The sequence below is a fragment of the Alligator sinensis genome, unplaced genomic scaffold (assembly GCF_000455745.1).
Source record: "Alligator sinensis unplaced genomic scaffold, ASM45574v1 scaffold802_2, whole genome shotgun sequence".
Lineage (NCBI taxonomy): Eukaryota > Metazoa > Chordata > Crocodylia > Alligatoridae > Alligator > Alligator sinensis.
The window spans coordinates 193,571-201,987 of record NW_005843022.1 but is presented as its reverse complement, the minus strand read 5'-3'; the positions used below and the strand labels follow the sequence as shown (position 1 = coordinate 201,987).

The window sequence follows — 8,417 nt, the reverse complement described above, 5'->3', positions numbered from 1 at the left end:
CATTGATTAGTGCTGTTACTCCTGTGATATTTGCAGCCAGGAGACTGACAATCTCCCTTCCCCCTGCAGACTTCTGACACTCAGTTCCAGTCAGCTGAGACTGCCTTCCAGTAAGCACAGGGCATGGGACCACCACTAGCAATTGAACAGCACAACTGGAAGGATGCCAATGACCCTATGCTGCACAAGACCCCAAGTATCGCTCAAGGCAATGGGCAGGGTCTGCCTTTGACACTGCCATATTCTCCCTGAGGGGAGGTGAACTGCTCCTAGAGGCACTGTAATACCAGCCCAATGTGTGGAGCAGATGGAGCAACCTCCAAGTCTATCTCCCAGTTCTAAGAATCTGTTCAATAGAAAGTCCTCCCATTGATGATAAATCAGATATTAAACAGATAAGAACTGATTTTTTTTAAATACGAGAGTATCACAACAGCTTGCACCCTTTCACATTTTATAAGACACATACCAATATAAATGCATGTTTAAAACATGTATTGTTCCTCCCAATACTTTCTCCCTCCTGTTCCCCTCATACTACTTTCCCTGAAAATCTGTATGCATGTGAGTAAGCTGTACGTCATACCTGCTCCTGCCTGACTTATGTTTAAAATTTACCTTTCCAGGTAAACATTTGTTTGTCACCCCTCTCAGCCTACCCTGGTATCCTGCCTCCTCCCACATCAATACAAGGATCTCATAGAACCCTAGAAAATTAGGGTTAGAAGGGGCCTCAGGAGGTCATCTAGTCCAACCCCCTGCTTAAAGCAGGACTATCCTCAACTAGGTCATCCCAGCCAACGCTTCGTCTAGCTGGACCTTAAAAACCTCCAAGGATGGAGGCTTCCACCTCCTCTCTGGGTAACCTGTTCCTGTGTCTTACAGCCCTCCTAGTGAGAACATTCTTCCTAATATCTAACCTAAACTTCCATTACTGCAACTTGAGACCATTGCTCCTTGTTCTGTCATCTGCCACCACTAAGTACAGTCTAGCTTCATCCTCTTCTGAATCCTCTTTCAGGTAGTTGAAGGCTGCTATTAAAACCCACCTCAGTCTTCTCTTCTCTAGACTAAATAAGCCCAGCTCCCTCAGCCTGTCCTCATAATTCATGCCCCCCAGCCCCCTCACCATTTTTGTTGCCCTCCACTGGACTCTCTCCAATTTGTCCACATCTTTTCTGTAGTGGGGGCCCCAAAATTGAACACAGTACTCCAGAAGTGGCCTCAGCAGTGCTGAATAGAGAGGAATAATCACTTCCCTAGACCTGCTGGCAACAGACCTACCAATACAGCCCAGTATGCCATTAACCTTCTTGGCAACAAGGGCACACTGTTGGCCCATATTCAGCTTATTGTCCACTGTAAGCCCCCTGTCCTTTTCTGCAGAGGTGCTGCCCAGCCAGTCAGCCCCCAGCCTGTACCAGTGCATGGGATTGTTCTGTCCTAAGTGCAGGATTCCACTTGTCCTTGTTGAACAAGAGATCATGAGATTCCTTTTGGCCCAATCCTCCAACTTGTCTAGGACACACTGAATCCTAGCTCTACCCCCCAGCGTATCTACTACTCCCCTCAGCTTGGTGTCTGTCATCTGCAAACTTGCCACGGGTGCACTTTAAGCCATCTTCCAGGTCGTTGATATAGACATTGAACAAAACCGGCCCCAGAACTGACCCCTGGGGCACTCCACTTGATACCGGCTGCCAACTAGACATCAAGGCATTGATTGCTACCCTCTGAGCTTGATGTTTTCTATCCACCTTACAGTCCATTTATCCAGCCCATACTTCCTAAGCGTGCCTACGAGAATACTGTGGGAGACCATATCAAAAGCCTTGCTAAAATCAAGGTCCACCACATCCACCAGTCTCCCCGCATCCACAGAGCCAGTCACCTCATCATAGAAGGCAATCAGGTTGGTCAGACATGACTTGCCCCTGGTGAATCCATGCTGACTGTTCATAATCACCTTTTTTTCCTCCAAGTGCTTTGAAAGGGATTCCTTGAGGATCTGCTCCATGATTTTTCCAGGGACTGAGACTGGTCTGTAGTACCCTTTATCCTCCTTTTCCCATTTCTTAAATATGGGCACTATATTTGCCCTTTTCCAATCATCTGGGATCTCTCCTGATCTCCATGAGTTTTCAAAGATAATTGCCAGTGGCTCTGCAGTCACATCAGCCAACTCCCTCAGCACCCTCAGGTGCATCCCATCCAGCCCCATGGACTTCTACACATCCAGCTTTTTTAAATAGTCCCTAATCTGTTCTTTCACCACTCAGGGCTGCTCACCTCCTCCCCAAACTGTGCTGCCCAGTGCGGTAATCAGGGAGCTGACCTTGCCTGTGAAGACTGAGGCAAAAAAGGCATTGAGCACTTCAGCCTTTTTTGCATCCCCCATTCAGTAAGGGACCCACACTTTCCTCCTCTTGCTACTGACGTACTTGAAGAAACCTTTCTTGTTACTTTTCACATCCCTTGCTAGCTGCAACTCCAATTGCGCTTTGACCTTCCTGACTTCATCCCTGCATGCCCAAGCAATGCTCTTATACTCCTCCCTAGTCGTTTCTCCAAGTTTCCACTTCTCACAAGCTTCCTTTCTGTGATTTTAGTTTACTGAAGAGGTCCCTGCTAAGCCAAGCTGGTCTTCTACCATACTTGCTTGTCTTCCTGTACATCAGGATGGTTTGTTCCTGCACTGTCAGTAAGGCTCCTTTAAAGTACAGCCAGCTCTCCTGGACTCCTCTCCCCCTCAGCCTGGCTTTCCAGAGGATCCTGCCAATGAGTTCCCTGAGTGAGTCAAAGTCTGCTTTTCTGAAGTCCAGGGTCCTTACTCCACTACTCTCCATCCTTCCTTTCCTCAGGATTCTGAACTCAATCATCTTGTGGTCACTGCTGCCCAGGTTGCCATCCACTACTACATTCCCCACCCATCCATCCCTGTTTGTGAGCAGTGGGTCAAGAAGAGCATGGTCCCTACTTAGCCGCTCCAGCACTTGTACCAGGAAGTTGTCCCCCAACACTGTCCAAAAACTTCCTGGATTGCCTGCACACTCTTGTATTGCCCTCCCAACAGATGTCAGGGTGATTGAAGTCCCCCATGAGAACCTGGGTCTGTGATCAGAAAACTTTGAAGCTGTTTGAAGAAAGTCTCATCCACCACTTTCTCCTGGTCTAGTGGTTTAAAGCAGACCCCCACCACAACATCATCCCTCTGACCCTAACCCATAGACTGTCAACAGGTCTATCTCCAGTTTCATACTGGAGCTCTGAGCAACTATATGGCTCTTTTACTTAAAGTGCAACTCCTTCTCTATTCTCCTGCCTGTCCTTCCTGAACATTTTATACACATCCATAACAGTGCTCCAGTCATGCAAACTCCCACCAAGTCTCTGTTATTCCAATCATGTCATAGTACTGTGATTGTGTGAGGACTTCCAGTTCTTCGTGACTGTTTCCCAGGCTCCGTGCATTTGTGTACAGGCACCTGAGGTAACTAGTTGATTGCCCTGATTTCTCAGGAAGTACGAGAGCACCTCCCCTGTTGTTCCCTCATGTGTTTGGGGTGGGCTGGTGGTGCTGACTTCCTTTTGTGGAGGAGGGAGGTATATCCATCTGCTGATCTGGCCTCTAGGTTTGGGAGTTCTGCTGTCTGAAGGAAAGACCTCTATCTCCCAAAATAGGACAAAGAGCATTACCCTTATAGATGGGGACTCAGAATAAAGAAAGAGCACACCTGTCTATTCTCTAGAGCAGAGGTTTTTAACCTTTTAAAGCAGGGTACCCCTTCTGGTGGGTACCCCTTCTGGATGCAGAATGGGCGGGCAGGGGGCGTTGGGGATGCTGATAGAGGGCCAGATGTGGAGTCAGCGGCACGGGGAGCTTGCACGTGGTTGTCGCTGTCATCTATACGTTCCATGTCATTGCCGGGCTCCGCTTTCCTGCACCCAAGTATCCCTGCTTCCCCGTGCCACTGGCTTCATATCTGGCCAGCTGTCAGCACCCTCTCCCCCCTGTGGTGTGCAGCAGTGGCATGGGGATCTTGCACGTGGCAGCTGCCCCCGCCATCTATCCACTCAGTGCTGCTGCTGTGCACTGGAGGGGAAGGGGTACTGATGGCCAGTGGGATATGAAGCCAGCAGCGTGAAGAAAAAGGGATGCTTGGGTGCAGAAAAGCATCACGTGGCACCCGGCAGCAGCACAGAGTGATGGATAGCCCTTCGTACTGCTATTTCCCAGGTATCCCCGCTTCTCTGCGCCACTGCTGCATAGCCCCTGGGTCCTGCCAAAGTACCCCCAGGAGTACACATACCCCTGGTTGACAACCCCTGACATAAAAGAATAGAACAATTTTTTAAATACTATAATCTTGGGATGCAGGAGCTAAATGTTTTAAAAATCATTAAAATCTAATGGAGGCAGTAAGGGCAAAGGATATAATAGCCCCTTTGAGGAATTTACCTTAACTCTGTTGAAGTGTGGGAAATGATGGTGGACAGGTCCCTGGCTAGCGGCCATGCCACTTGGCATGTTTGATGCCCAGGGACTTTTTACCCATGAGGGCTTTGCAATATAGATGACATCTAGCCAGAATTCCCCGGTGTCCACGAGAACAGTGTGTGGATGTTGAAGTGGTGGGACACATCTTTTGGGAGTGTGAATACACAGAAAGTATGGGGGAAGAGTTCTCACCACAATATTGGTGCAGTCCCTTACTAGACAAATGGTTATATGTGATCTTACATAAAAAAGTCCGGAAGAAGTCTATTGAAAGATGCTTTTATTATGTTTTAAAGTGAGTTTGTGAAAACTGAAGAACCTGCTGATTTTTAAGGGTCTGGCTTTTACTGTAAAAGACTGTCAGAGACTGGGACTAAGTGAACTCAGATTTTATGTGAAGGCTGTGAAGATCTTGGCAAAGTTGAAGCAGAGAATAAATGGAAAGGAACAGAATGGACACTTTTATTCACACTGGGCACTGAGCTTTTCACATACTGTATTACAGGAAACATTTTATTGGTCGTAGGTGGTTTTGGAGCACTGTGTTAATTTTTTAAATGTCTTATGGGCAATGGATTTTGTGATGTGGTGTATCAGCAGACAATTTCTATCATGGGTATTATGAGAGATTTTATGATTTAAAATAAAAATGCAAACTGGCTTTCATTTCTATAAGGATCTGGTCAGGGGAAAGGGCCCAGGCAGAAGCAGGTGCGTCCTGCAGATCAATACCTGGCTGCACAGGTGGTGTCACCAGCAGGGCTTTGGCTTCGACGATGGGATGTTGTTCCAAGAAGACAGATTGCTGGGAAAAGATGGGATCCACCTGACAATGAGAGGGAAGAACATCTTTGCAGACAGGCTCACTAACTTAGTTAAGAGGGCTTTAAACTAGGCTCACCAGGGGATAGCCACCAAAGCCCTGAGGTAAGTGGGGAAGCGGGAGACCAGGAGGAAGAGCAGTCAGCACCCATCCCACCCCAAACACTTCACCACCAGTCTGTGGGACATATGTACCACAGTTACCAGGACGTGGGGGCCACAGTCCCTGAAAAGCCATCCTTCAAATTACAAGGCAAACTAGCTTGCAAAGCCAAAGTGAGACCTTGGTGGAAACCTTGGAGGTCAGTGCTCCTCCTCTCCCCACCAGACTCCACACAGGCAGAGGAAGAGTTGGCAGCAGCACTAGCGCTTTGGCACTGCAACATCTTCCAGTCATCTCCATAAACTTCTGCTGTCTGGCCTAGCCTTTCTGCTTAAACCAGCTCCAGCTCCTCAACCACACTACTATCAATTGTTACAACTCGGTAGTAGAGAGCTCCTCTCTGTTTAATGCCCTACAAAATAATAACTAAACTGAACCTTGACCACCAGCTCAAACCAGGCAGCCCTTCCACTCCCAGCACTCACAAGCTTCTCCCCAGGCCACCAAGACTTTTTGCTCACCTCCCAAGCAGGAGTTTCCTACTCAAGCTCCCCTGTTGGATAGCTGCCAAAACTTTCTGCCTGGCCTAGCCTTTGTGTCAAGGCCAATCCCTTTGCCAGTTCACCTGGTAGACTCAGCACCACTAGTCCACAGCAACCCTGCACAATGGCAACTAAATTGAACTCTGACCCCCACTCGGAAACCAGGCAGGCCTTCCACTCACAAGGATCTCTCTCTCAGCCTTTGAGCAGTATAATCTGGATCCTGGAGGTTGCTGCTGGTGGTGTGCAGGCCTCAGATCTAGTCAGCAACAGAAACACCACAATGACAGATGCCAACTGTGGACCTAGCATAAGCCTAAATTATGGATAATATGTACTTAAGCTCATCGATTTATGTTGAGTACATAGATCTATATAAGCAACAGCATGGGAAAATATAATGAAATCTATTGGTCAAGGCCACCAGTAATTAGCCAGGCCAGGTATAGGTAATTGCTTCTGCTAATAGTAGTTAAAGGTAACAGCAACAGCACCTTCATGTTTCATCTTTTGATGAGGAGAATCCAATTATATATTACCAGTTAGAATCTTATGAAATGATAGTGTTCCTGTTAACCGAATATGGTAAGATGGAAATGTATAATCACTTTTTGCTAGCTTTGGCCATTTGCAAGGATCTCATGCCAGGCTACAGAAGTGTGGCTCCAGCAGTCTGGCATCCAAAAACTAGGGGACCACAGTGAGCCTTTACAGATGTGACCATTAGTTTGGTCAGCAAAAGAAAGCAAGCAATTAACACATCCAACTAAATCAGATCAAATTATCAGTAAAAGAGCGAAAGGCCTAAAAGACATTATAAAAAGGACTTAAAATAGATAATTCAAATACACAATATCATAACTTTAGTTTTAAAATTGTAACAGTAGTGATAGATGTAAACAAGTATATTGGACATAGGTTTTTTTTAATAGATATATTTGCATTAAATTTCTTAGGGAAGATGTTAAAAAGCAAAGCATCTCTGTCAGTGAAGGTCATAAACCAAGGTAAAAAGAAAACGAGCTGGTTGCAAGCAGCATTCCATGATGGTGAGGAAAAAAGATATGAAATCTTCTCTTCCAGAATTGTAACACTGAGTATGACACAAATCCGATTTAACTAACACCACCTCAATTCATAAGAAAACTGATTTAGTTCAATTTATAAAGTTTCAGTAAACTAAGGAAATATTAATAAAGATAAAATAAAACAGTCAACATTTGTTAGACTATTGGAACAAGTCATCCGTAAATACAGGGTGTAGACAGGAGGGAAAACTGGAGAACTCCACAAATTCGAGACAAATGGCTATTAGTCTGTGCGCTACCTCCCCCTGAGTTTCCCCAGCTGGTACAAGTGAGAACCTATATCGTGCTGTTGTAGGCAGACATGCATTGGAATAGGTGCAGAGTAGAGGCACATGACAATAAATTAAGCTGTAGATCTGTCACCTTCTTCTTTTCTGACCTGAGTGGTGATAAGTAAAGGAACTGCAGCTGTACTTTAATTGCGTTTAAAATTGAAAAAGATCTGACTACAGATGGGCTCATCTCTCCAAAGGCTGAATGGTCCCCGAGTTTTGGTAACAGATTGTTTGTTCTCTTTCACTGCTCTGCAGTGGAGGACTCTCCTGTCTGTTGTTGCAGAGGCAGCTGGTCTGGCTTTAGATCTATCACTGTCTTGGTGTGGCTTGGGTGGAGCAATCACTGACAGCTCCTTGGTAAGCCTGCTCACAGAGGCTTCAAAGCTCTGGAAGGATGAGGACTTAAGTTCCTTTGTTCAGGTCCTCAGCCAGGAAAGCCTATTCTGGGACTCTGCCAGAGCTGTGGATGAGAGTCAGTGGTGTAAAGATACTAGGTCAGTGTTCCTCAACTTTTTAAGTAGCAAGTACCCCCTAACTTCTGACATTTTTAATAAGTACTCCAACACTCAATTTGCCAGGGGATTTTATATTTACAGATTAACATGTGCCATATGTTGGAAGAAAGGCTGTGTATATAAGGCAGTGATATGACAGATGTCTGATCTGGTGTCGGTAGGATTGCCACCTTTTACACTGGGGTGCACAACTCAAGTATGTACCTGGGCTAAAGGTGATGTTGGCCAAAGCTAGGAGGGCTGAATTATTACTGGGGAATTTAAAGTGCTGCGCAATGTGTGGTGCACCAAATTTTTTGCCATAGTTTTGAGAGGAGAAGAGGGCGAGAGAGAAGAGATAAAGAGGACAAGAAAGAGAGACAGACAAGGAGGCAGCTGCTGTCATTCATGGAGCCTGGGCTGCTCCCAGCAGGTGGCTGGGAGGCTGCAAGCCCTGCTGCAAGCTGCCGGGGCTCTGTGGCTGGCAGCAGCTACCCATAGCCTGGGCTGGCTGCAGTCAGGAATCTGCAAAGGAGCTGCTCTGGGATCACACACCTCGGAGCGGATGCGGGGGGGCGCCCTGAGGCAGCACAGC

At 46.7% G+C, this 8,417-nt stretch overlaps 1 pseudogene; it reads right to left on the bottom strand.

The window, feature by feature from the left end:
• Positions 1–253: 253 nt before the first annotated feature.
• LOC112548229 lies at positions 254–428 on the bottom strand (annotated as a pseudogene).
• Between the last annotated feature and the right edge of the window lie 7,989 nt (positions 429–8,417).